The following is a 21,405-nucleotide window of genomic DNA, read 5'->3' as shown; positions in this document are numbered from 1 at the left end:
GCCTCTGCTAGAGCTGTTCGACGCCCAAAAAATGGATTTTTAGCGCGCGAAGCTGTTTTTGGGCGCGTGTTAGAGATGCTCTTACATTGTTGCTAAATACATACCACCTAGCTTTACATACCAACAAAAGAAAAAGTTCTTCTATGATTTGAGAAATCACTTTTGGGATGACCCACATCTTTATAAAGGAGGAGTAGATGGTGTTATTAGACGTTGTATGCCTGAGCATGAACAGGAACATATCCTATAGAAGTGTCATTCCAAAGCTTACGGAGGGCATCACTCTGGTGACATAACTACACAGAAGGTATTACAGTCTAGTCTTTATTGGCCTACTCTTTTCAAAGATACTCGTAAGTATGTCCTCTCTTGTGATGAATGTCAAAGAATTGGTAACATTGGCAGACGTCTCGAAATGTCTATAAACTATTCAGTTTTTATTGAACCATTTGATGTTTGGGGTTTTGATTATATGAGACCTTTCTTTCCTCTAATGGGTATACTCATATTTTAGTTGTTGTTGATTATGTTACTAAGTGGGTAGAAGCTATCCAACTAGTAGTATTGATCATAACACTTCTATGAAAATGCTTAAAGATGTTATTTTCCTGAGGTTTCGAGTCCCTATATATTTAATAACTGATGGTGGGTCACATTTTATTCATGGCGCTTTCCGTAATCTTCTAGCTAAATATGATGTTAACCATAGAATTGCATAACCTTATCATCCCGAGTCTAGCGGTCAAGTTGAGTTGAGTAACCGAGAAATAAAATTGATGTTGCAACAGAGTGTTAATAGATCTAGAAACAGTTGGCCAGAGAAACTTGATGATGCTTTATGGGCTTATAGAACTACTTATATAAATCCTATAGGAATGTCCCCATATAAAATGGTCTATGAAAAAGCATGTCATTTACCTCTCGAATTAGAACATAAAGCTTATTGGGCGATAAGGAACTTAACTATTATTTCAAACTTGCCTGTGAAAAGAGGTTATTTGATATTAGCTCCTTAGATGAATGGAGGACACAAGCTTATGAAAATGCCAAGTTGTTTAAGGAAAAGGTTAAAGATGGCATGACAAAAGAATCCAAAAACGAGAATTCAATGTAGGAGACCTTGTTCTTTTGTACAATTCATGCTTCAGATGTTTTGCTGGTAAGCTTCTATCCAAATGGGAAGGACCTTATATCCTCGAAGAAGTTTATCACTCCGGTGCTATCAGGATCAACAACTCTGAGGGCACAAACCTGAGAATGGTAAATGGGCAAAGAACTATACATTACATCTCATGCATGCCCATTAATGTTGGGACAAATGTTATTCAAGTGATGACACCGGAAGAATACATAAGGGAGACCTTTCGAAACACTCCAGAAACCTGGAAAAGGGATAGGTATGTGATACGGTAAGTAAACAAACTCCAAAAAATCCATAAAAAAAATTCTGCAAACTACTACCATGATCTCCTTGTCACCGGCGCCACACCATGATCTTCTTGTCACTGGCGCCACACCATGATCTCCATCATCATGATCTGCATCATCGTGCCGCCATCGCGGTTGTCGTGCTATCTATGCTATTACTACTAAAGCTACAACCTAGCAATATAGTAAACGCATCTGCAAACACAAACGTTAGTTTAAAGACAACCCTATGGCTCCTGCCGGTTGCCGTAGCATCGACATGCAAGTCGATATTAACTATTACAACATGATCATCTCATACATCCAATATATCACATCACGTCTTTGGCCATATCACATCACAAGCATACCCTGCAAAAACAAGTTAGACGTCCCCTAATTTGTTGTTGCATGTTTTACGTGGCTGCTATGGGTATCTAGTATGATCGCATCTTACTTACGCAAAAACCACAACAGAGGTGTGCAAATTGCTATTTAACCTCTCTCCAAGGACCACCTCGGTCAAATCCAATTCAACTAAAGTTGAAGAAACCGACACCCGCCAGTCATATTTATGCAACGAGTTGCATGTTGGTCGATGAAACCGTAAGCGTACGAGTAATGTTGGTCCGGGCCGCTTCAATCCAACAATACCGCCGAATCAAGAAAAGACTAAGGAGGGCATCAAGTCGAACATCAACGCCCACAAAAACTTTTGTGTTCTACTCGAGATAACATCTATGCATGAACCTAGCTCTGATACCACTGTTGGGGAACGTTGCATGGGAAACAAAAAATTTCCTACGCACACGAAGACCTATCATGGTGATGTTCATCCATATACCCTTGTAGATCGCTAAGCGGGAAGCGTTAAGAAACGCGGTTGATGTAGTGGTACAGCTTCGTGATTCAAATCACCGTCGTCCCATGATCCCTTCCGATCTAGCACCGAACGAACGACACCTCCGCGTTCAGCACACGTACAACTCGATGACGATCTCCGCCTTCTTGATCCAGCAAGGGAGAAGGGGAAGTAGATGAGTTCCCCAACAACATGATGGCGCACCGGTGATGGTGATGGTCTATTCCCACAGGGCTCCGCCCGAGCTCCACATAAATCCGATCTAGAGGAAGAACTATGAGGTATAGGTTTGAGTTGCACGTGGCAAAGTTGTGTCTCAAAAACCCTAAAATCACCAGTATATATAGGAGGAGGGGAGGGGATAGCCTTGGGTCTCAAGGGAGCCCCAAGGGCGCCGGCCGAAGGAGGAGATGGACACCCACTCAAATTCGGTTTGGAGGAGGAGGAGTCCACTCCTTCCTTCCCACCTCCCTCTCATTTTTTTCTTTTCTTTTGGTTTTTTCTTCTTGTGGCGCTATAGTCCACTTGGTCTGGCCTCACCAGCCAACTAAGGTCTAGTGCGCCACCCTAGGACTATTGGGCTCACTCCCGGGTGGGCAGGCCCCTCCCGGTGAATACCCGAAACCCATTCGTCACTCCCGGTAATGCCCGAAATCTTTTCGGTGACCAAATGAAACCATCCTATATATCAATCTTCGTTTTCGGACCATTCCGGAAACCCTCGTGACGTCCGTGATCTCATCCAGAAACCCGAACAACCTTCGGTCACCAACACCTATAACTCAACTATACTAAAACATCACTGAACCTTAAGTGTGCAGATCCTGCGGGTTCGAGAACTATGCAGATATGACCCGAGACACCCCCCTGTAAATATCCAATAGTGGGACCTTGATGTCCATATTGGATCCTACATATTCTATGAAGATCTTATCGGTTGAACCTCTGTGCCAAGGATTCATATAATCCCGTATAACATTCCCTTTGTCTTTCGGTATGTTACTTGCCCGAGATTGGATCGTCGGTATCTCCATACCTATTTCAACCTTGTTACCGGCAAGTCTCTTTACTCATTCCGTAATACAAGATCTCGTGACTTACACTTGAGTCACATTGCTTGACATGCGATGTTGTATTACCGAGTGGGCCCGGAGATACCTCTCCATCACACGGAGTGACAAATCCCAGTCTTGATCCATGCTAACTCAACGAACACCTTCGGAGATACCTGTAGAGCACCTTTATAGTCACCCAGTAACATTGTGACGTTTGATACACACAAGGTATTCCTCCGGTGCTAGTGAGTTACATGATCTCATGGTCACAGGAATGAATACTTGACATGCAGAAAACAATAACAACAAAATGACACGATCACATGCTACGTTTATACCTTGGGTCTTGTCCATCACATCATTCTCCTAATGATGTGATCCAGTTATCAAGTGACAACACTTGCATATGGTTAGAAAACCTTAACCATCCTTGATCAACTGGCTAGCCAACTAGAGGCTTACTAGGGACATTGTTTTGTCTATATATCCACACATGTATCTATGCTTTCATTCAATACAATTATAGCATGGATAATAAACGATTATCTTGAAACAGGAAATATAATAATAACTATTTTATCATTGCCTCTAGGGCATATTTCCAACACTAGAGGCAATAATAAAATAGTTAATATTATATTTCCTGTTTCAAGATAATCGTTTATTATCCATGCTATAATTGTATTGAATGGAAACATAAATGCATGTGTGGATATATAGACAAAACTATGTCCCTATTAAGCCTCTAGTTGACTAGCCAGTTGATCAAGGATGGTTAAGGTTTACTAACCATAAACAAGTGTTGTCACTTGATAATGGGATCACATCATTGGGAGAATGATGTGATGGACAAGACCCAAACTATAAACGTAGCATGTGATCGTGTCATTTTGTTGCTACTGTATTCTGCATGTGAAGTATTCATTCCTATGACCATGAGATCATGTAACTCACTGACACTGGAGGAATGCCTTGTGTGTATCAAACATCGCAATGTTCCTGGGTGACTATAAAGATGCTCTACAGGTATCTCCGAAGGTGTCCATTGAGTTAGCATGGATCAAGTCTGGGATTTGTCACTCCGTGTGACGGAGAGGTATCTCGGGGCCCATTCGGTAATACAACATCACATACAAGCCTTGCAAGCAATGTGACTAAAGAGTTAGTCACGAGATCTTGTATTACGGAACGAGTAAAGAGACTTGCCAGTAACGAGATTGAAATAGGTATGGGGATACCGACGATCAAATCTCGGGCAAGTAACATACCGAAGGACAAAGTGAATGATATACGGGATTGTTTGAACCTTGACATTGAGGTTCAACCGATAATATCTTCCTAGAATATGTAGGATTCAATATGGACATCCAGGTCCCGCTATTGGATATTGATCGGGGAGTGTCTCAGGTCATGTCTGCATAGTTCTCGAACCACACTTAAGGTTCGGTGATGTTTCAGTATAGTTGAGTTATAGGTGCTGGTGACCGAAGTTTTGTTCGGAGTCCCGGATGAGATCCTGGACGTCACGAGGGTTTCCGGAATGGTCCAGAAACGAAGATTGATATATACGATTGTTGCATTTGGCTTCCGGAAAGATTTCGGGCATTGCTTGCAGTGTATTGGGAGTGACGAATCGGTTCCGGGGTTTTACCGGGAGGGGCCACACGCCCGGGAGAGAACCTAATAGGCCCATGGGTGGCACACCACCCCTTAGTGGGCTGGTGAAGCCAGCCCAATAGGGCTATTTCGGCCAAGGAGGAAAAACAAGGCAAAAGGAAAAAAAGGAGCCGAATTGGAGGAGGATCCCTCCTCTCCTCCCTCGGCCGAAGCCCTCCTACTTGGAGTAGGAGGCTGTTGTAAATATAATTGTATTAAGAGGAAACAGTAATACATGTGTGAATAAATATATCACAATGTGTCCCTAGCAAGCCTCTAGTTGGCTAGCTAGTTGATCAATAGATGATCATGGTTTCCCGATCATGGACATTGGATGTCATTGATAACGGGATCACATCATTAGGAGAATGATGTGATGGACAAGACCCAATCCTAAGCATAGCACTAGATCATGTTGTTCGTATGCTAAAGCTTTTCTAATGTCAAGTATCTTTTCCTTCGACCGTGAGATTGTGCAACTCGTGGATACCGTATGAGTGCTTTGGGTGTATCAAACATCACAACGTAACTGGGTGACTATAAAGGTGCACTACGGGTATCTCCGAAAGTATCTGTTGGGTTGGTATGAATCAAGATCGGGATTTTTCACTCCGTAACTACAAAAGAAGAATTAAGACAAAGTCTAACCATAGCATTAAACTAGTGGATCCAAATCAGCCCCTCACGAAGCAATGCATAGACTGGGGTTTAAGCTTCTGTCACTCCAGCAACCCACCATCTACTTACTACTTCCCAATGCCTTCCTCTAGGCCCAAATATGGTGAAGTGTTTGTTGGAAATATGCCCTAGAGGCAATAATAATTAGTTATTATTATATTTCTTTGTTCATGATAATCGTTTATTATCCATGCTATAATTGTATTGATTGGAAACATAATACTTGTGTGGATACATAGACAAAACACTGTCCCTAGTAAGCCTCTAGTTGACTAGCTCGTTGATCAAAGATGGTCAAGGTTTCCTGGCCATAGGCAAGTGTTGTTACTTGATAATGGGATCACATCATTAGGATAATCATGTGATGGACTAGACCCAAACTAATAGACGTAGCATGTTGATCGTGTCATTTTGTTGCTACTGTTTTCTGCGTGTCAAGTATTTGTTCCTATGACCATGATATCATATAACTCACTGACACCGGAGGAATGCTTTGTGTGTATCAAACGTCGGAACATAACTGGGTGACCATAGAAATGCTCTACAGGTATCTCTGAAGGTGTTCGTTGAGTTAGTATGGATCAAGACTGGGATTTTTCACTCCGTATGACGGAGAGGTATCTCGGGGCCCACTCGGTAATACAACATCACACACAAGCCTTGCAAGCAATGTGACTTAGTGTAAGTTGCGGGATCTTGTATTACGGAACGAGTAAAGAGACTTGCCGGTAAACGAGATTGAAATAGGTATGCGGATACTGACGATCGAATCTCGGGCAAGTAACATACCGAAGGACAAAAGGAATGACATACGGGATTATATGATTCCTTGGCACTGAGGTTCAAACGATAAGATCTTCGTAGAATATGTAGGATCCAATATGGGCATCCAGGTCCCGCTATTGGATATTGACCGAGGAGTCTCTCGGGTCATGTCTAAATAGTTCTCGAACCCGCAGGGTCTGCACACTTAAGGTTCGACGTTGTTTTATGCGTATTTGAGTTATATGGTTGGTTACCGAATGTTGATCGGAGTCCCGGATGAGATCACGGACGTCACGAGGGTTTCCGGAATGGTCCGGAAACGAATATTGATATATAGGATGACCTCATTTGGTTACCGGAAGGTTTTCGTGCATTACCGGAAAAGTTTCGGGCTCATCGGTAGTGTACTGGGAGTGCCGGGAGGGGTGCCGGGGACCATCAGGAGGGGTGTCACGCCCCAAGGGGTCTCATGGGCTATGGGAAGAGATAAACCAGCCCCTAGTGGGCAGGAATAAGTTCCCACTAAGGCCCATAAGGTTTGAGAAGGAAAAAACACAAGGTGGAAAGAGTTTCCAAGTGGGAAGGTGGAATCCTACTCCAAGTAGGATTGGAGTAGGACTCCTCCACCTCCAATTTCGGCCAAACCTTTAGGTTTTGAGGCTGCCTCCTCCCCTCCCTCCCTCCTATATATAGTGGGGTTTTAGGGCTGATTTGAGACAACTTTTGCCACGGCAGTCCGACCACATACCTCCATGGTTTTACCTCTAGATCGCGTTTCTGCGGAGCTCGGGCGGAGCCCTACTGAGATTAGATCACCACCAACCTCCGGAGCGCCGTCACGCTGCCAGAGAACTCATCTACCTCTCCGTCTCTCTTGCTGGATCAAGAAGGCCGAGATCATCGTCGAGCTGTACGTGTGCTGAACGCGGAGGTGCCGTCCGTTCGGCACTAGATCGGAGCGGATCGTGGGACGGATCGCGGGACGGTTCGTGGGACGGTTCGCGGGGCGGATCGAGGGACGTGAGGATGTTCCACTACATCAACCGTGTTTCTTAACGCTTCTGCTGTGTGATCTACAAGGGTACGTAGATCGAAATCTCCTCTCGTAGATGGACATCACCATGATAGGTCTTGGTGCGCGTAGGAATTTTTTTGTTTCCCATGCGACGTTCCCCAACAGTGGCATCATGAGCTAGGTTCATGGGTAGATGTAATCTCGAGTAGAACACAAAAGTTTTTGTGGGCGGTGATGTGCATTTTGCTGCCCTCCTTAGTCTTTTCTTGATTCCGCGGTATTGTTGGATTGAAGCGGCTTGGACCGACATTACTCGTACGCTTACGAGAGACTCGTTTCATCGCTACGAGTAACCCCCTTGCTCAAAGATGACTGGCAAGTGTCGGTTTCTCCAACTTTAGTTGAATCGGATTTGACCGAGGAGGTCCTTGTATAAGGTTAAATAGCAATTCATATATCTCCGTTGTGGTGTTTGCGTAAGTAAGATGCGATCCTACTAGATACCCATGGTCACCACGTAAAACATGCAACAACAAAATTAGAGGACGTCTAACTTGTTTTTGCAGGGTATGCTTGTCATGTGATATGGCCAACGATGTGATGTGATATATTGGATGTATGAGATGATCATGTTGTAATAGATAATATCGACTTGCACGTCGATGGTACGGCAACCGGCAGGAGCCATAGGGTTGTCTTTAAACTAACGTTTGTGCTTGCAGATGCGTTTACTATTTTGCTAGGATGTAGCTTTAGTAGTAATAGCATGAGTAGCACGACAACCCCGATGGCGACACGTTGATGGATATCATGGTGTGGCGCCGGTGACAAGAAGATCGTGCCGGTGCTTTGGTGATGGAGATCAAGGAGCATGTGATGATGGCCATATCATGTCACTTATGAATTGCATGTGATGTTAATCCTTTTATGCACCTTATTTTGCTTAGAACGACGGTAGCATTATGAGGTGATCTCTCACTAAAATTTCAAGACGAAATTGTGTTCTCCTCGACTGTGCACCGTTGCTACAGTTTGTCGTTTCGAGACACCACGTGATGATCGGGTGTGATAGACTCAACGTTCACATACAACGGGTGCAAAACAGTTGCACACGCAGAACACTCGGGTTAAGCTTGACGAGCCTAGCATGTGCAGACATGGCCTCGGAACACATGAGACCGAAAGGTCGAGCATGAATCGTATAGTTGATATGATTAGCATAGAGATGCTTACCACTAAAACTATTCTCGACTCACGTGATGATCGGACTTGAGATAGTGGATTTGGATCATGTACCACTCAAATGACTAGAGAGATGTACTTTTTGAGTGGGAGTTCTTAAGTAATATGATTAATTGAACTAATTGTCATGAACATAGTCTAATGGTCTTGGCGAATTACGATGTAGCTTGCGCTATAGCTCTACTATTTTTATATGTTCCTAGAGAAAATTTAGTTGAAAGTTGATAGTAGCAAACTTCACAGAGGATTGTGCTCGTTGCTGCGCAGAAGGCTTATGTCCTTAATGCACCACTCGGTGTGCTACACCTCGAGCGTCGTCTGTGGATGCTGTGAGCATCCGACATACACGTTTCTGATGACTACACGATAGTTCAGTGCAAAATACTTAATGGCTTAGAAGCAAGGCGCCGAAGACGTTTTGAAACGTCACAGAACATAATTGATGTTCTAAAGAGATGAAATTGTGATTTCATGCTTGTGCCCTTGTTAAGAGGTATGAGACCTCCGACTAGATTCTTTGTCCACAAAATTAAAGGAGAAAAGTTCAATCGTTGAGCATGTGCTCAGATTGTCTGAGTACGACAATGGCTTGAATCAAGTGGGAGTTAATCTTCCAGATGAGATAGTGATGGTTCTCCAAAGTCACTACCACCAAGCTGTGAGAGCTTCATGATGAACTATAACGTATCAAGGATAGATACAATGATCCTTGAGCGATACGCGATGTTTGACACTGCGAAAGTAGAAATCAAGAAGGAGCATCAATAGTTGATGGTTAGTAAAACCACTAAGTTTCAAGAAAGGCAAGGGCTAGAAGGGATACTTCGTGAAACGGAAAAACAGTTGCTGCACTAATAAAGAGACCCAAGATTAAACCCAAACCCGAGACTAAGTGCTTCTGTAATGAGGGGAACAGTCACTGAGGCGGAGCAACTCTAGATACTTGGTAGATAAGAAGGCTGGCAAAAGTCGAAAGAAGTATATTTGATATACATGATGTTGACGTGTACTTTACTAGTACTCCTAGTAGCACGAGGGTATTAGATACCGGTTCAGTTGCTAAGTGATTAGTGACACGAAATGAAAGCTACGACATAAACGGAGACTAGCTAAAGGCGAGGTGACGATACGTGTTGGAAGTGTTTCCAAGGTTGATATGATCAAACGTCGCACACTCCATCTACCATCGGGATTGGTGTTAAACCTAAATAATTGTTATTTGGTACTTGCGTTAAGCATGAACATGATTGGATCGTGTTTATTGCAATACGATTGTTCATTTAAAGAGAATAATGGTTACTCTATTTGCTTGAATAAATCACCTTCAATGGTTTATTGAATCTCGATCGTAGTGTTACACATGTTCATAATATTGGTGCCAAAAGATACGAGGTAATGATGATAGTACCACTTACTTGTGGCACTGCTGCTTGAGTCATGTTGGTATAAATTGCATGGCGAGGCTCCATGCTGATGGATCTTTATACTCACTTGATTTTGAATCACCAGTGACATGCAAATCATACCACATGAGCAAGGCCTTGTTTTCATTGAGATGAAACAAGATAGTAACTTGTTGGAAGTGATACATTTTGATGTATGCTGTCCAATGGGTGCTGAGGCACGTAGTGGATATCATTATGTTCTTACTTCAATGACGATTTGAGTAGATACAAGAGTATTTACTTAATGAATCACAAGTCTGAAATATTGAAAAGTTCAATTCTGTTTCAGGAGTGAAGTTCGTCGTAACAAGAGGATAAACTGTCTACGATGTGATCATAGAAATGAATATCTGAGTTACGAGTTTTGGTACGCAGTTAAGACAATGTGGAAATTGTTTCGCAGTTCATGCCACCTGGAACATCATAGTGTGATGATGTGTCTGAACGTCATAGCCACACACTATTTGGTATGGTGCATGCTATGATGTCTCTTATCGAATTACAACTATCGTTTATGGGTTATGCATTAGAGACAACAGCATTCACTTTAAATAGGGCACCGCGTATTTCCGTTGAGATGACACAGTATAGACTGAGGTTTAGAGAAATCTAAACTGTCGTTTCTTGAAAGTTTGGGGCTTCGACACTTGTGTGAAAAAGTTTCAGTCGAATAAGCTCAAACCCAAAGCGGATAAATGCATCTTCATAGGATATCCAAAACAGTTGGGTACATCTCCTATCTCAGATCCGAAAGCAAAGTGTTTGTTTCTAAAAACGGACCCCTTCTCGAGGAAAGGTTTCTCTTGAAAGAATTGAGTGGGAGGGTGGTAGAACTTGATAAGGTTATTGAACCATCACTTCAACCAGTGTGTAGCAGGGCGCATGAAGTCGGTCCTGTGGCGCCTACACCAATTGAAGTGAAAGCTGATGATGGTGATCACAGAGCATCGAATCAAGTTACTACAAATCTCGTAGGTTGACAAGGTCGCGTACTACTGCAGAGTGGTACGGTAACCCTGTCTTGGAGGTCATGTTGTCGAGCAACAATGAACCTACGAGTTATGGAGAAAGCAATGGTGGGCCCGGATTCCGACAAATGGCTGGAGGCCATGAAATCCGAGAGAGGATCCATGTATGAAAACAAAGTGTAGACTTTGGAAGAACTACTTGATGGTCATAGGACTATTGAGTAAAGATGGATCTTTAAAAGGAAGACAGACGATGATGGTGATAAGTCACTATTAAGAAAAGCTCGACTTGTCGCAAAGATGATTCCGACAAGATCAAACAGTTGACTATGATGAGACTTTCTCACTCGTAGTGATGCTAAAAAGTCTGTTAGAATTATGTTAGTAGTTGCTGCATTATTTATGAAAATATTGCACATAGGATGTCAAAACATTGTTTCCTCGACGGTTCCTTGAGCAAACATTGTATGTGATGCAACCAGGAGGTTTTGTCGATCCTAAAGATACTAGCAAGTATGCAAGCTCCAGCGATCCTTCAATGGACTGGTGCAAGCATCTCGGAGTTGGAATATACACTTTGATGAGATGATCAAAGATTTTGGGTTTGTACACGGTTTATGAGAAACTTGTATTCCAAAGAAGTGAGTGGGAGCACTATAGAATTTCTGATAAGTATATGTGGTTGACATATTGTGGATCAGAAGTAATGTAGAATTTCTGTAAAGCATACAAGGTTGTTTGAAAGGAGTTTTCAGAGGAATACCTAGATTGCACTACTTGAACATTGAGCATCAAAGATCTATGGAGATAGATCGAAAGCGCTTGATAGAAGTTTCAACAAGATGCATGCCTTGACAATTTTTTGAAGGAGTTCAAAATAGATCAGCAAAGAAAGAGTTCTTGGTTGCGTTGTAAGGTGTGAATTTGAGTAAGACTCAAGACCCGACCCCGGCAGAATAAAGAGAATAGATGAAGGTCGTCTTCTATGCCTTAGCGGTAGGCTCTAAAGTATGCCATGCTGAGTACCGCACGTGATGTGTGCCTTGCAGCAAGTCTGTTAAGAGGTACACAGAGTGATCCAGGATTGAATCACTGATCAGCGGTCGAAGTTATCCTTAGTAACTAAATAGACTAAGGAATTTTTCTCGATTATGGAGGTGGTTAAAGAGTTTGTCGTAAAGGGTTACGTCGATGCAAGCTTTGAAACTAATCCGAATAACTATGAGTAGTGAAACGGATTCGTATAGTAGAGTAGATATTTGGAGCATTTCCGAATAGCACGTAGTAGCAGCATCTATAAGATGACATAAAGATTAGTAAAGAACGCACGGATCTGAAAGTTTCAGAACCGTTGACTAAAACCTCTCTCACGAGCAAGACGTGATCACACTCCACAACTATATGGGTGTTGGATTCGTTGAAATCACATGGTGATGTGAACTAGATTATTGACTCTAGTGCAAGTGGGAGACTGTTGGAAATATGCCCTAGAGGCAATAATAATTAGTTATTATTATATTTCTTCGTTCATGATAATCGTTTATTATCCATGCTATAATTGTATTGATTGGAAACACAATACTTGTGTGGATACATAGACAAAACACTGTCCCTAGTAAGCCTCTAGTTGACTAGCTCGTTGATCAAAGATGGTCAAGGTTTCCTGGCCATAGGCAAGAGTTGTTACTTGATAACGGGATCACATCATTAGGAGAATCATGTGATGGACTAGACCCAAACTAATAGACGTAGCATGTTGATCGTGTCATTTTGTTGCTACTGTTTTTTGCGTGTCAAGTATTTGTTCCTATGACCATGAGATCATATAACTCACTGACACCGGAGGAATGCTTTGTGTGTATCAAATGTCGCAACATAACTGGGTGACCATAAAGATGCTCTACAGGTATCTCCGAAGGTGTTCGTTGAGTTAGTATGGATCAAGACTGGGATTTGTCACTCCGTATGACGGACAGGTATCTCGGGGCCCACTCGGTAATACAACATCACACACAAGCCTTGCAAGCAATGTGACTTAGTGTAAGTTGCGGGATCTTGTATTACGGAACGAGTAAAGAGACTTGCCGGTAAACGAGATTGAAATAGGTATGCGGATACTGACGATCGAATCTCGGGCAAGTAACATACCGAAGGACAAAAGGAATGACATACGGGATTATATGAATCCTTGGCACTGAGGTTCAAATGATAAGATCTTCGTAGAATATGTAGGATCCAATATGGGCATCCAGGTCCCTCTATTGGATATTGACCGAGGAGTCTCTCGGGTCATGTCTAAATAGTTCTCGAACCCGCAGGGTCTGCACACTTAAGGTTCGACGTTGTTTTATGCGTATTTGAGTTATATGGTTGGTTACCGAATGTTGATCGGAGTCCCGGATGAGATCACGGACGTCACGAGGGTTTCCGGAATGGTCCGGAAACGAATATTGATATATAGGATGACCTCATTTGGTTACCGGAAGGTTTTCGTGCATTACCGGAAAAGTTTCGGGCTCATCGGTAGTGTACTGGGAGTGCCGGGAGGGGTGCCGGGGACCATCAGGAGGGGTGTCACGCCCCAAGGGGTCTCATGGGCTATGAGAAGAGATAAACCAGCCCCTAGTGGGCAGGAATAAGTTCCCACTAAGGCCCATAAGGTTTGAGAAGGAAAAAACACAAGGTGGAAAGAGTTTCCAAGTGGGAATGTGGAATCCTACTCCAAGTAGGATTGGAGCAGGACTCCTCCACCTCCAATTTCGGCCAAACCTTTAGGTTTTGAGGCTGCCTCCTCCCCTCCCTCCCTCCTATATATAGTGGGGTTTTAGGGCTGATTTGAGACAACTTTTGCCACGGCAGTCCGACCACATACCTCCACGGTTTTACCTCTAGATCACGTTTCTGCGGAGCTCGGGCGGAGCCCTACTGAAATTAGATCACCACCAACCTCCGGAGCACCATCACGCTGCCGGAGAACTCATCTACCTCTCCGTCTCTCTTGCTGGATCAAGAAGGCCGAGATCATCGTCGAGCTGTACGTGTGCTGAACGCGGAGGTGCTGTCCGTTCGGCACTAGATCGGAGCGGATCGTGGGACGAATCGCGGGATGGTTCGCGGGGCGGATCGAGGGACGTGAGGACGTTCCACTACATCAACCGCGTTCACTAACGCTTCTGCTATGCGATCTACAAGGGTACGTAGATCGGAAATCCCCTCTCGTAGATGAACATCACCATGATAGGTCTTCGTGCGTGTAGGAAATTTTTTGTTTCCCATGCGACGTTCCCCAGCAGTGTTATGTAGTCGACGTTCACATAAAACCACTAGAGGAAAAACAACATACATCATATCAAAATACCGAACGAATATCAAATTCACATGACTATTATTAACATGACTTATCCCATGTCCTCAGGAACAAAAGTAACTACTCACAAGACATAATCATAATCATGATCAGAGGTGTAATGAATATCATCAAGGATCTGAACATAAACTCTTCCACCAAGTAATCCAACTAGTATCAACTACAAAGAGTAATCAACACTACTAGCAACCTTACAAGTACCAATCGAAGTCGCGAGATGGAGATTGGTTACAAGAGATGAACTAGGGATTGGAGAGGAGATGGTGCTGATGAAGATGTTGATGAAGATGCCTCCCCTCTGATGAGAGGAGTGTTGATGATGACGATGGCGAGGATTTCCCCCTCCAGGAGGGAAGTTTCCCCGGCAGGATCGTCCTGCCGGAGCTCTAGATTGGATCTGCTCAAGTTCCGCCTCGTGGTGGCGGCGAAATCACGAAAAAGCTCCCTCTTGATTTTTTCCACACCAAAACCCTTCATATAGCAAAAGAGGGAGGCTAGTGGGCCGTCAGGCGGCCCACAAGCTTGCCCTGCGCCACCAGGGGGGGTGGTGGCGGTGGGCAGGCTTGTGGAGCCCTGGTGGCCCCCTCCGGTAGTTCTTTCGCCCAGTATTTTTTGTATAATCCAGAAAAAAATCCACGTAACTTTTCAGGGCATTTGGAGATGTGCACAATAGTGGACTAGGATTTGCTCCTTTTCTAGTCCAGAATTCTAGCTGCCTGAATTCTCCCTCTTCAAATAAACCTTGCAAAATAAGAGAGAAAAGGCATAAATATGGTACCACAAGTAATATAAGAGCCCAAAAAGCAATAAATATCAACATGAAAGCATGATGCAAAATGGACGCATCAGCCACCAGCCCCGGGAGACTACATGGGCCAAGTGTGAGAGGGAACTAGCCCCTAGGTGGGCTGGTACGCCCCCCACACCCAGCCCAAGGCGCACCACAGAGGGAGGGAGGGGAAACCCTAGGCGCTGGTGGGCCTAAGGCCCACCTAGGGGTTCGCTACCCCCTCTCCTCCCTGGCCACCGCCCACACCTCCCATCTGGGAGACTTTCGCACCCCTTAGGGGTGGGAACCCTAAGGGCTACGCTTCCCTCCCCTTCCCCCTATATATAGTGGGGGTTTTTGCCTTTGGAGACACGCAATTCTCTCTCTCTCTCGGCGGAGCCCTGCTTCTCCTCTCCCTCCTCTCCCGCGGTGCTTGGTGAAGCCCTGCCGGGAGACTTCGTAGCTCCATCGCCACCACGCCGTCGTGCTGCCGAAGCTATTCCCCAACCTCTCCCTCCTCCTTGCTGGATCAAGGTGCAGGAGACGTCACCGGGCTGCACGTGTGTTGAACGAGGAGGTGCCGTGGTTCGGCACTAGATCGGAATCACACCGCGATCTGAATCGCAACGAGTACGACTCCATCAACCCCGTTCTAGCAACGCTTCCGCTTAGCGATCTTCAAAGGTACGAAGATGCTCTCACCCCTCTCTCGTTGCTGGTTTCTCCATAGGAAGATCTATGTATGACGTAGGAAAATTTTGAATTTTTGCTACGTTACCCCAACAGTGGCATCCGAGCCATGTTTTCTATGCGTAGATTCTTTGCACGAGTAGAACACAAAGGTTGTGGGCGCTGATTTTGTCAATTACTTGCCACTACTAGTGTTATTCCTTTCCGGTGGTATTGTGGGATGAAGCGTCCCGGACTGACATTACACGTACGCTTACATGAGACAGGTTCCACCACCTAACATGCACATGGTGCATAAGGTGGCTAGCGGGTGTCTGTCTCTCCTACTCTAGTCAGATTGGATTTGATGAAAAGGGTCCTTGTGAAGGGTAAATAGCTTTGGCATATCAACGTTGTGGTTTTCACGTAGGTAAGAAGGCGTTCTTGCTAGAAACCCAAATCATCCACGTAAAACTTGCAACAACAATTAGAGGACGTCTAACTTGTTTTTGCAGGGTTTGACATGTGATGTGATATGGCCAAAGATGTGATGTTACATGTGTGATGTATGAGATGATCATGTTCGTGTAATAGGATTCACGACTTGCATGTCGATGAGTATGACAACCGACAGGAGCCATAGGAGTTGTCTTAATTTATTGTATGAGATGCAACGCCATGTGTTTACTACCTTTACTTCATTGCTAATGGTTAGCTGTAGTAGTAGTAATAGTTGGCGTAACGACTTCAGGGAGACACAATGATGGAGAACATGATGATGGAGATCATGGTGTCACACCGGCGACGATGATGATCATGCGATGCCCGAAGATGGAGATCGAAGGAGCAAAGATGATAATGGCCATATCATGTCACTACATGATTGCATGTGATGTTTACCATGTTTTTCATCTTATTGCTTAGAACGACGGTAGCATAATAAGATGATCCCTCATAAAATTTCGAGAGTGTATTCCCCTAAGTGTGCACTGTTGCGAAGGATCGTTGTCTCGAAGCACCTCGTGATGATCGGGTGTGATAGATTCTAACGTTTGCATACAACAGGTGTAAGCCAGATTTACACACGCGAAACACTTAGGTTGACTCGACGATCCTAGCATGTACAGACATGGCCTCGAAAACGAGAGACCGAAAGGTCGAACATGAGCCGTATGGTTGAATACGATCAACATGGAGATGCTCACCATCGACGACTAGTCCGTCTCACGTGATGATCAGACATGGGTTAGTCGACATGGATCATGTAACACTTAGATGACTAGAGGGATGTCGATTTAAGTGGGAGTTGATACGTCTCGAACGTATCTATAATTTTTGATGGTTTCACGCTGTTATCTTGCCTTCTTTGTATGTTTTATGTACCCTTTTATATCTTTTTGGGACTAACTTATTAATTCAGTGCCAAGTGCCAGTTCCTGTTTTTTCCATGTTTTTGACTCTTTTCAGATCTGATTTTGGAACGGAGTCCAAACGGAAGAAAAAATCCCGAAATGATTTTTTCCCGAACGGAAGAAGTCCAGGGGGATTTTGGGCCAAGCCAGGTGGGCTCCAGGGAGCCCACAAGCCCCCACTCCGCCACCAGGGGGAGGCGGCGGTGGGAAGGCTTGTGGCCTCCTTGGCCGCCCCCTGACCTAGGTCTTTGGCCTATAAATTCCCAAATATTCCGCAAAAAATCAGGGGAGCCTCGAAAATACTTTTCTGCTGTCGCAAGCTTCCGTTTCCGCGAGATCTCATCTGGAGACCCTTCCCGGCGCCCTGCCAGAGGGGGCTTTGGAGTTGGAGGGCTTCTTCATCATCATCATCGCCCCTCCAATGACTCGTGAGTAGTTCACTTCATACCTACGGGTCCGTAGTTAGTAGCTAGATGGCTTCTTCTCTCTCTTGGATCTTCAATACAAAGTTCTCCATGATCTTCGTAGAGATCTCTCCGATGTAATCTTCTTTGGCGGTGTGTTTGTCGAGATCCGATGAATTGTGGACTTGTGATCAGATTATCTATGATATATATTTGAGTCTTTGCTGATTTCTTATATGCATGATTTGATATCCTTGTAAGTCTCTCCGAGTCTTGGGTTTTGTTTGGCCAACTAGATCTATGATTCTTGCAATGGGAGAAGTGCTTGGTTTTGGGTTCTGCCATGTGGTGACCTTTCCCAGTGACAGTACGGCAGCAAGGCACACACCAAGCAGTTGCCATCAAGGGTCAAGAGATGGGGTTTTTATCATTGGTTTGAGATTATCCCTCTACATCATGTCATCTTGCTTAAGGCGTTACTCTGTTCTTACGGACTTAATACACTAGATGCATGCTGGATAGCGGTCGACGTGTGGAGTAATAGTAGTAGATGCAGAAAGTATCGGTCTACTTGTTTCGGACGTGATGCCTATAGAAATAATCATTGCATAGATATCGTCACGACTCTGCACAGTTCTATCAATTGCTCGACAATAATTTGTTCACCCACCGTCTACTTGCTTTCATGAGAGAAGCCACTAGTAAACACTACGGCCCCCGGGTCTATTCACATCCATCATTTACAACTCCGCTTTTACTTTGCTTTGTTACTTTGTTGCTTTCAGTTCTCACTTGGCAAACAATCTATAAGGGATTGACAACCCCTTCATAGCGTTGGGTGCAAGCTTTTGTGTTTGTGCAGGATCTTGAGATACTCCTCCGCCGGATTGATACCTTGGTTCTCAATCTGAGGTAAATACTTACCTCCGTTGTGCTATATCATCCTCTCCGCTTCGAGGAAACACGAACAGAGAAGGATTCCTGGTGTCCTCAACGTGCCCATTTCTTGCGCCACTGGAAGGTCTTTTGTGCAGCAGCATAACGGACATCAGAAGCATTCCTGCGCCATTGCCAGGGATCCCTTTTGAAACATCAGAAGTATTTCTAGCGCCGTTGCCGGGGATCCCTTTTGAAACATCAGAAGTATTTCTGGCGCCGTTGCCGGGGAGGAGAAATCAAGATCTATCCAAGTAGGTCTCACAAACTCTTCTCTTGCATTTACTTTTGTTGCTAGTTGCCTCTTGTTTTCCTCTCCCCCACTTCACATTTGCCGTTTTCATTTGCCTTTCTCCTTCGCCGTTTTCTTTTGCCTTTGTCGTTTTCTTGCTTGCTTGTGTGCTTGTTTGTTTGTTGAAGACATCATGTCTGAAAACACCAAACTTTGCGACTTCTCGAGCACTAATAATAATGATTTTATTAGTACTCCGATTGCTCCCGCCACTAGTGCGGAATCGTATGAAATCAACGCAGCTTTGTTGAATCTTGTTATGAAAAAGCAATTCTCTGGCCTTCCTAGTGAAGATGCCGCATCCCATCTCAATACCTTCATTGAGCTTTGCGATATGCAAAAGAAAAGAGATGTGGATAATGACGTGATTAAGTTGAAACTTTTTTCCTTTCTCGTTGCGAGATCGCGCAAAAACTTGGTTTTCATCTTTGCCTAAAAATAGTATCGATTCTTGGGATAGGTGCAAAGATGCTTACATATCCAAGTTATTTCTGCCGGCTAAGATCATCTCCTTATGTAACGATATCATGAACTTCAAGCAACTTGATCATGAACACGTTGCACAATCTTGGGAGAGGATGAAGCTTATGATTAGAAATTGTCCCGCTCATGGCTTGAGTTTATGGATGATTATACAAATCTTTTACGCTGGTTTGAATTTCGCTTCTCGCAATATCTTGGACTCCGCCTCAGGTGGAACGTTCATGGAAATCACGTTAGGAGACGCTACAAAACTCCTAGACAATATCATGACCAACTACTCTCAGTGGCACACTGAAAGGTCGCCTGCTAGCAAAAAGGTGCACGCTATAGAAGAGATTAACTCGCTTAGTGCTAAGATGGACGAGTTGATGAATTTGGTTGCTAGTAGAAATGCTACCGTAGATCCTAATGACATGCCACTATCTTCTTTGATTGAGAGTAGCAACGCTAGTTTGGACGTGAATTTTGTTGGTAGGAACAATTTTGGCAACAACAATGCTTTTAGAGGAAACTATGTTCCTAGGCCTTTTCCTAGTAACTCCTCTAACAATTATGGCAATTCCTACGGCAACACTTATGGAAATCACAACAAATTACCCTATGATCTAGAGAGTAATATCAAATAGTTCATCAACTCTCAAAAGATTTTCAATGCGTCCATAGAGGAAAAACTACTCAAAATAGACGATTTGGCTAAGAGTGTTGATAGGATGTCTTGTGATATTGATGCTTTGAAAGTTAGATGCGCTCCTCCCAAGATCAACTTGGATGAAAATTTGAAAGCTATGCGTATCTCCATGAATGAGAGCAAAGAAAGAACCGCCCAAATTCGCGCTAGACATGAATGGTTTAAAAGGGTGCGTTCTAGTGATGCAAATCACGAAGATCTTAAAGTGCTTGGTGTGTTTCCTCTTGAATCTCTGTTTTCGCGTGTCAAACCTACTTATGGAGGGGCTGGATATGAATCCACTTTGGTTGAAAAACGCCCCGATGATTCGGAGTCCACCTATCTTGATGGTAAAGGTGTGGAGAGTGGAGTAGAAGAAGTCAAAATTTTGGGTAGTAATGAAAATCCCACTTTGGATTTCAAGGAATTCAATTGTGATAATTTCTCCTTGTTTTAATGCATTTCTTTGATGCAATCCATTGCAAACTCTCCACATGCTTATAGCCAAAGCAAAGCCTTTACCGCACATATCGTAGATGCTATGATGAAATCTCTTGAAGAGAAGCTCGAACTAGAAGTCTCTATACCTAGAAAACTTCATGATGAGTGGGAACCTACTATCAAAATCAAGATCAAAAACTATGAGTGCAATGCTTTGTGTGATTTGGGTGCTAGTGTTTCCGCGATTCCAAAGTCTTTATGTGATATTCTTGGTTTTCATGAGATTGAAGAGTGTTCTCTTAATTTGCATCTTGCGGATTCTACTGTCAAGAAACCCATGGGGAGGATCGATGATGTTCTTATTGTTGCAAATATGAACTATGTACCCGTGGATTTCATTGTACTTGACATAGATTGCAATCCTTCATGTCCAATTATTCTTGGTAGACCTTTCCTAAGGACTATTGGTGCTATCATCGATATGAAGGAAGGAAATATTAGATTTCAATTTCCTTTAAAGAAGGGCATGGAGCACTTTCCTAGAAAGAAAATAAGATTGCCTTATGAATCTATGATGAGGGCTAGCTATGGTTTGAGCACCAAAGATGACTATACGTGATTCCATCACTTTCGCCTAGCTAAGGGCGTTAAACAAAAGCGCTTGTTGGGAGGCAACCCAACGAATCTATCCTTTTCTTTCTATTTTTGGTTTTCCACACTTCCATAATTCTGTTATGATTGTGTTTTTTGTGTTTCATTTTGCGTTTGTGCCAAGCAAAACCGTTATGATTAGTCTTGAGGATGATCGTTTGGTCATGCTGGGAAAGACAGAAACTTTCTGCTCACGAAAAGAATTTTCATTTTTTTTTTCT

The sequence above is a fragment of the Hordeum vulgare genome, chromosome 6H, assembly GCF_904849725.1.
Source record: "Hordeum vulgare subsp. vulgare chromosome 6H, MorexV3_pseudomolecules_assembly, whole genome shotgun sequence".
Taxonomy (NCBI): Eukaryota; Viridiplantae; Streptophyta; class Magnoliopsida; order Poales; family Poaceae; genus Hordeum; species Hordeum vulgare.
The sequence above is the reverse complement of the archived record's forward strand: the minus strand, read 5'-3'. Positions refer to the sequence as shown.